The following is an 8733-nucleotide window of genomic DNA, read 5'->3' as shown; positions in this document are numbered from 1 at the left end:
AGGCCTTCGTCGCTGTCCACCCAAGTGTCTCTGAGATCCCAGGGAAGCCAGAAGTCAGCGCCTCCCGGCCGCGGCTGCAGCGGCTTCTCCGCCCCAGGCCCCCTACCGCTGCGGCAGCTCATCACCGAGCTCGCCTCCTCCGCGGCGCGGGGGCGGCTGGGAGATGGAGTGCAGAGCCTGGTGGAGACGGGAGGGCGTTGTCTCGCAGGGACTACAATTCCCAGAAAGCACAGCCCACTCGGGCTTCGCTGCTTCCATCCTGGGGCCGCTCTGCCTTTGGTCTTGCTCAAGTCGCCTCAGTCGGAAGAAGGTGGGCTGGCCTTCTCCGAAGCCGCGGATTTGGCTTCCCGCACTGCTGAGGCGCCAGTGAGATTTCAACCATTACTCTGTATACGAAGTCGTTTTGTTTCTAGCGGTGATCGATGAAGTACGCCGAGGGAGGAAAGAGGAGGCGGCTGCCTGAAAAACTGGTTGCTCGTGCACCTAGCCCTGTTGCCGGGGGCGAAGGTTGGATATTTGGGACTTGGAGGAAACACTCAGGTCCCTCATTTTTCCCTTGCAACAGATGTTACCTTCTGTCTTTTCGTAGGTAAAGCATTTCAGAAATGGCCTGCGGGTGACTTAAGGACAGCAGCACTGCCCTCAAATCGCCTGCCTGAGTTGTAAGTTAGACTCAGCTGCTGCTTTGAGACCAAGCGACAGCTGACCCACAGCTTGGAGATTTTGCCGCACTGGCTTACACCTCTACGAAACAAGACACTTTCATAATCTCAACTATTCTGTCTCCACCTAAAATTAAAACTCCCCACTTCCGCCAGATTACATTCACTTGTTAAAGAGGTGCCCCGAGAAGAATAGAGGGTAAATGTGTCCCTCTTTCAGAAGGAATCAGAGCCTTCGCGTTTTCCTGTGACTCTCTTGCTTCCTGAGATATCTTTCTACTCTTCTAGAAATTACAGTTCCCTGTCTTCTGTCTCCAAAAACAAACACGAAAGTTCTAAGCAGCAATCTCTTGATTTAATAAATGTATCCTGCCATACCCAGCTGCCCTACTATGTGAACTGTATTCCCTAAGAAGCAACATTAGGAACAGATACCATATGTAAAAATACACTAAAGGATAATTACTTGCTTTGCAACAGATTTAATATAGATTCCTGTGAAGAGAATGGACCCAGTGAAATTAAGATATATTTACCAAAAAATCAGTTTGTGCTTTTTTCATGGATGGTTCAATTATTTTGCATAAGTAAAGCACATTTTATTAAAAACCAGTTGAAAATAGCCGTCAGGGCTAGGCGAGGTGGCTCACGCCTGTAATCCCAGCACTTTGGGAGGCCGAGGTGGGCAGATGACCTGAGGTCAGAAGATGGAGACCAGCCTGGCCAACCTGGTGAAACCCTGGTCTCTACTAAAAATACAAAAATTAGCCAGGGGTAGTGGTGGGCGCCTGTAATTTCATCTACTCGCGAGGCTGACGCAGGAGAATCGCTTGAACTCCGGAGGCCGAGGTTGCAGTGTACCGAGATCGCGCCACTGCACTCCAGCTTGGGCGACAGAGAGACTCCGTATCAAAAAAAAAAGAAAGCGCCATCAGAAGAACTAAAACAATTTATTTTAAAGGACCTTTTTATCATTGATTCACATATATTGGAATACCTATAGAGGCCAGGCACTGTTCTAAGTGCTGTGGATACAGCAGTGAATAAGACAAAGTGCCTTTACTCAAGATGCTTCTATGATGGTTGGAGAAAAACAGACAATAAGCATAAATAGAGAAATCTCAGGGACTGCTATTAATAATTCAGTCATGAAAATAAGCAAGATAGTGTGATAAATGTAGGTGTGTTATTTTAGCTTGTTGTGGGGGATCAGGGAAGGTCTCCCTGAGGAAGTAACATTTAATCTGAGTCCTGAATGACAAGAAGGATTCATGGAAAGACCTAGAGAAGAACACACCAGGTAAAGGGAACAGCTAGTGCAAAAGCCACAAGAAGCAAATAAACTTGGCCATTGCTCTAAGCCTTGTCAATGTTTCTCAACTCTGGATGCACATTTCAAATCACCTAGGGAGATTTATAAATTACGAATAGCTAGACCTCATCCCCATACCAAATGAACAGAATCTCTGGGAGTAGGGCCTAATCATGGTTGTTTTTTATTTTTGTTTTTGAGACAGTCTCTCTCTGTCTGCCACAGCTGGTTGGGTGCAGTGGCTCACATCTGTAATCCCAGCACTTTGGGGGGCCGAGGTGGGCAGATCACTTGAGGTCAGGAGTTCAAGACCAGCCTGACCAACATGGTGAAACCCCATCTCTACTAAAAATACAAAAAATAGCTGGGTGTGGTGGCAGATGCCTGTAATCCCAGCTACTCAGGAGGCTGAGGCAGGAGAATCGCTTGAGCCCAGGAGGCAGAGGTTGCAGTGAGCCGAGATCACACCACTGCACTTCAGCCTGGGTAACAGAGTGAGACTCAGTTTTAATACAAATAAAATTTAAAAAATAGGCCCATCTATTTCCAGAGTCCATTTATTATTCTCATCCCTATAAAAAACACTCTGCTCCCTCCTTTCTAACAGCCTCACTCCTATTTCTGCAATATCTGTCCACATTCCTCCTCAATAAGATCTTCCTGACTCCTGTTCACTTGTCTGTCTAACTCCTCTAAGCCAATGGCTTACTGCAGCCTCGACCTCCTGGGCTCAAGTGATCCTCCCACCTCAGCCTCCTGAGTAGCTGGGACCACAGGCATGCATCACTATGCCCTGCTAATTTTATTTTTTGCGGAGATAGGTTTTTGCCATATTACCTAGGCTGGTCTAGAACTCCTGTGCTCAAGTAATCTGCCCACGTTGGCCTCCCAAAGTGATGGAATTACAGGCATGAGCCACCACACCTAGTTATCAGTCTTGTTTATACATTGGAATTACCCAGGGAGCTTTAAAAATATTCCTAGGTTTTGGGCCGGGAGCGGTGGCTCACGCCTGTAATCCGAGCATTTTGGGAGGCCAAGGCAGAAGGATCACTTGAGGTCAGGAGTTTGAGACCAGCCTGGACCACAAGGTGAAACCTCATCTCTACTGAAAATGCAAAAAAATTCAGCCAGGTGTGGTGGCATGTGCCTGTAATCCCAGCTATTTGGGAGGCTGAGGAGGGAGAATTTGTGGAACCCGGCAGATGGAGGTTGCAGTGAGCCAAGATCACGCCACGGCACTCCAGCCTGGGAGACAGAGCAAGACTCGGTCTCAAAAAAAAAAAAATTTCCTAAGTTTCATACCAGGAATACTGAAAGCAGGGAAGGAGGTATAGAGGAGCTGTCATTTTTTTAATGTTCTCCATGTTTTAATGAACAGACTTGAGAAACACCAGTGTAAATTACATTTAGCAATTGTGTGCCCACCTTGTGATAGCCCTTGGATTGTTTCATATTTAGCAATTCAAATATATATATATATATATGTTCATATATGTCTTACTTCAGGCTGCTATAACAAAATACCTTAGATTGGGTAGTTTATATACAACAGAAATTTACTGCGTACAGTTTTGGAGGCTAAGAAGTCCAAGATCAAAGTGCCAGCAGATTCAATGTCTGGTGAGGGCTCGCTGCTTCATAGATGGCACCTCTTGCTGTGTCCCTACAAGGTGGAAGAGGCAAGGGAGTTCACTCAAGCTTTTCGGGTTTGCTTTTTTGTTTTGGTTTTCGTTTTTTTCTGAGACAAGGTATCACTCTGCCTCCCAGGCTAGAGTGCAGTGGCACAATCATGGCTCACTGCAGCCTCGACATCCCTGGGCTCAGCTGATCCTCCCACCTCAGCCTTTAGAGTAGCTGGGTCTATAGGCATGTGCCACCACTCTCCTGGCTGATTTTTTTGTATTTTTTGTAGAGATGGGGTTCCACCATGTTGCCTAGGCTGGCCTCAAACTCCCAGGCTCAAGTGATCTGCCGGCCTCAGCCTCCCGAAGCGTAGGATTATAGGCGTGAGCCACCACACCCAGTCCTTGAGCTTATTTTACAGGGCACTAATCTCATTCAAGAGGGTGGAGCCCTCATGACTTAATCATTTCCCACAAGCCCCACTTCTTAATAGTATCACATTGGGCATTGGGTTCCAACATAAGAATTTTGGGGGGACACCAGCATTCAAGCCATAGCAGTATAAATACACACATGTAAATGCAAATATGTACATATGTCTTCTTTCCCATATCTGATTCTTCGTGGGGGAACACTTACCTCTCCTCCTCTGCTATTTCCTTCCATGAGGGAGGCAGCTTAGGTGTTGTCATTACAATGTGTCTGGTCTCTCTGTGCTCTTTTATCCCCTCTGTCGCTGGTCAGGGGAGGAGTGATTTACTTAACTGGTGCCTCTAGGAAAAACTGGGTTTGCAGAGCTCGACTTCTCCCACATTCCTCTTGAATCTGAGCTGCTTATGCCTTATATCCACATAGGCCAGCAGCAAAGGGAGGCCCACAGTAGCTGCTTCAACTTAGGTCCAGTCAACAGGCCTGACTGGCTCGCACGTTATTTTTTGTTCTCTGACGTAACCTTATTGCTAAAGGTAATATTTTCGCCTCCAAATGTCTTACTTCTTGTTTTAATTTCTCAGTTGAGCAGCAGTATTGTTTTCTCTCAGCAATCCTATACTTATTTTAAGATAATTAAGAGAAGGAGCCATGTCTCATTAGATTGGTATTAAAACAGAGAGAGAGGAGCTATGGACTCAGCATTTATGTGTTATCACATAGTAGGTGCTTGTCAGATTTTGATCCAAATGTTTGATCTCTAAAGCCTCGCAAATTTTAGCCCTTTGATCAGTAAATATTGTGGGAAGAATATGCTAAATGCGGGGTGAATACAAGGTAAGACAAGATTCCTGCCCTCATGGAAAAGCCAGTCCCACACCAAGTATTTACCAAACACCTACACCTACTTTGTGCCACGCACTGTGTTTGCTAGTAGCAGTACAAAAATAAATATGGTCCCTGATATAAAATAGCCCAGCCTGGCTCACTATTTTTCAATGTTGGCCCATCTGTGTATCGTGAAATTAATTCAGTGAGCGTCATGACCAGTACTTTAAGGACTAGAATAGAAGCCATAAATGTATATCACAAGTAGTAAGGGCAAATACTATTCATGGAACTTTTATTTCAGGTATGTGGGTGTGTGTATTAGTGGAGTGTGTGTGTGAACTGAGTTGCAATGCAAAATATATTCTTACTATGGGTTATAGTTTATAAAAAGATGGAAAATCCAGTCTAGTAAGAGGGAACCAGACATGTATATATGTGACTTTTTTTTTCTTTTTTTTTAGATGGAGTCTCACTCTGTCACCCAGGCTGGAGTACAGTGGCACAATCTCGGCTCACTGCAGCCTCTGCCTCCCAGGTTCAAGCAATTCTCCTGCCTCAGCCTCCCAAGTAGCTGGGACTATAGGCGTGAGCCACCACGCCCAACTAATTTTTGTATTTTTAGTAGAGACGGGGTTTCGCTATGTTAGCCAGGCTGGTCTTGAACTCCTGACCTCAGGTGATCCACCTGCCTCGGCCTCCCAAAGAGCTGGGATTACAGGTGTGAGCCACCATGCCTGGCCAACTCTTTTAAATATTACTTTACATGTATAATACAGGATTTTTCAGATGTGATTGAGGCTTAGTAACTCTAAAAAAATTTGTAGTAGGTAATGAATTGAACTGACATCCAAACCCAGGTCAGTATGACTTAAAATAAAATTTTGTTCCCATTGTACCACAGACAGGAAAAGATCTGGGGAAAAGGAAAGACTGAGGGAAAAACCATGAGCGGATTCTTGAGTTCGTGAGTACATTTGTGAGCCGGATGGTTAGGATGCCTAAGATTCCATGGAAAAGATAACAGTTCCTTTCAGTTCTGAAAAATTTGGAGTAGAGGGAGACTATGGTGGTTAAGCTCCTGCTCTGCAATTCAGCTCTGGCTTTGAATTCTAACTAACTTAGTTGAATCACTTCATCTGTCTAAGCCTCTTACTAATGTTTAATACAGTAACAATAAATTTATTATTACTAATAATAATACAGTTGACCTTCAAACAACATAGGTTTGAACTGCACAATTTCACTTACATAAGGGTTTTCTTCTACCTCTATCATTGCTAAGACAGCAGAACCCACCCCTCCTCTTCCTCCTCCTCAGCCTGTTCAATGTATGGACTGCAAGGATGAAGACCTTTATGATGATCCACTTCCACTTAATGAGTAGTAAATATATTTTCCAGTCCTTATGATTTTATTATTTTTATTTTTATTTTTTTTGAGACAGAGTCTCACTCTGTCACCCAGGCTGGAGTGCAGTGGTACGATCTTGGCTCACTGCAACCTCCAACTCCCAGGTTCAAGTGATTCTCCTGCCTCAGCCTCCCAAGTAGCTGGGATTACAGGCAAGCGCCACCACACCTAATTTTTGTATTTTTAGTAGAGACGGGGTGTCACCATGTTGGCCAGGATGGTCTCGGTCTCCTGACCTCATGATCTATCTGCCTCAGCCTCCCAGAGTGCTGGGATTACAGGTGGGAGCCACCGTGCCCAGCATGATTTTCTTAATAACATTTTCTTTTCTCTAGCTTACTTTTTTGTATAAATAACATAATAGCATATAATACAAAAGCATACAAAATACATGTTAATTGACTGTATATGTTATTTGTAAGGCTTCTAGTCATTCGTAGACAATATTAGTAGTTAAGTTTTTGGGAAGTCAGAAGTTATATACACGTTTTTGACTGCCTGGGGGGGTTTAGCATCCCTACCCCCACCCTGCGTTGTTCAAGGGGGAACTGTAGTGCCTTCTCCATGGAATCATTTTGAGAACGTAATGAGATACTACATAGAAAGAGCTTACCTAGCACAGTGTCACCCTGCACTTAGGATGTCGTCAATAAATGCCATTAATATCTTAATAACCTAATTGATATATTTTTACTATTTTTTTGAGACAGAGTCTCGTTCTGTCACCTAGGCTGGAGTATAGTGGTGCGATCTTGGCTCACTGCAACCTCTGCCTCCCAGGTTCAAGATTCTCCTGCCTCAGACTCCCAAGTAACTGGGACTACAGGTGCACACCATCACACCCAGCTACTTTTTGTATGTTTTCATAGAGATGTGGTTTCACCATGCTAGTTAGGCTGGTCTCGAACTTCTGACCTCAAGGGACCCACCCGCCTCAGCTTCCCAAAGTGCTGGGATTACAGGTGTGAGTCACCACATCTAGCCCTAATTTATTTTAATATAAGGGAAGGAACTCGGTAGCAGGACTGGTTTCATTAAATTCATTTTTACTTGATTTGGAAAAGAGTCTGTCAGAATTTGATCAGAAAGCCAGAACCACTGAAAGGAGCATGGAATACAGGATTTATTGTAGGAGTTAAGTCTCAGGCAATTGTGGGAGCTGACAGGACAGCCCAAACAGGCTGTTGTTTCCATGTCTACTGTTGAGCCTACAGTTGCTAAAACAGCAGTTGGGAAGGAAAGTTGGATGTCAACAAGGGCAAGGGCGAACTGGAAACTGCAAGGGCAAACTAGGACCAACGAAGACAATCAGACCCTGCAAAGACTAACTGGAACCAACACCCTCCTCTCCCCACTTCCAACCTTGATGCCATAGATAATGTGTAGAAGAAGCTTGTGCCCTTCACTATGGAGCTGAGCACGCACTCAGTCCAGGAGTTGAAGAAACTGATGGGAAAGGGCTGGCAGGAGCTGGAGTCTATTCGTTTCCTAGGGCTGCTGCCATAGCAAAGTACCAGAGAAATGCAGTGGCTTCGACCACAGAAAGTTAGTCTCTCACAGTTCAGAAGGCCAGGACTCCAAAAGCAAGGTATTGGCCGGGCCATGCTCCCTCTGAGGGCTCTAAGGGAGAGTCCTTTCCAGCTTCTGGTGGCTATGGCAATCTTTGGCCTTCCTTGGCCAAGCTGCATCACTCCAATCTCTGCCTCTACCATCACACAGCATTCTCCCCTGCGTGTCCGTGTTGCTGTGTCTTCACATGGCCTTCTTATAAGGGCACTAGTCATGGGATTTAGGGCCTACCGTAATCCAATAGGACCTAATCTTAATATAACTAATTGCAGTTGCAAAGACCCTATTACCAAATAAGGTCACATTCTGACATTACTGGTCAATGTGAATTTTGACAGGACAACACTGCTCAACACAGTACACAGGGGAACTGTGGTTTGGGGTGCTTTCTCATGCCTATGAGGTGAGCTAGCTGCAGAGCAGTGACAATATGCCTGCCCTTCACCAGTCACTAAAGCATTAAAAAAAATGGCAGCTGCTTCATTTCAACCTCTCAAATATCATCCAACATGTCTTTATTGGCCAACGCTGATCCAGAAACATAAAGGAAAGTAAATACTGGGAAATTCCAGTTTCACCAAATTGTTATAATACATGGTCACTACACAGTGAGAGTCACTGATGACTCTCAAGCCAAAAAGACTTGATGGGAACGTTGTTTTAAGAGTATTGATCTGGCAGCAAAGTGGAGGAGAGATCAGGGGTAAGAAACGATTGCAGATTCATTAAGAGATTGCTGACATAGTCTAAGACAGTGGTCTCTAAGTGTTTTTGATTATGCTTTTGGTAATCATAGACTAAATAAATTGGGCCAGTCCTCTAGCTGAATCCAACTAAAAAGTCGGAATTAAAACAAAAATCTTTTTACAAACATCGGCTGGGCATGGTGGCTCA

Source organism: Colobus angolensis, unplaced genomic scaffold (assembly GCF_000951035.1).
Source record: "Colobus angolensis palliatus isolate OR3802 unplaced genomic scaffold, Cang.pa_1.0 Scaffold6, whole genome shotgun sequence".
Taxonomy (NCBI): domain Eukaryota; kingdom Metazoa; phylum Chordata; class Mammalia; order Primates; family Cercopithecidae; genus Colobus; species Colobus angolensis.
This window is presented reverse-complemented; position numbering follows the sequence as displayed.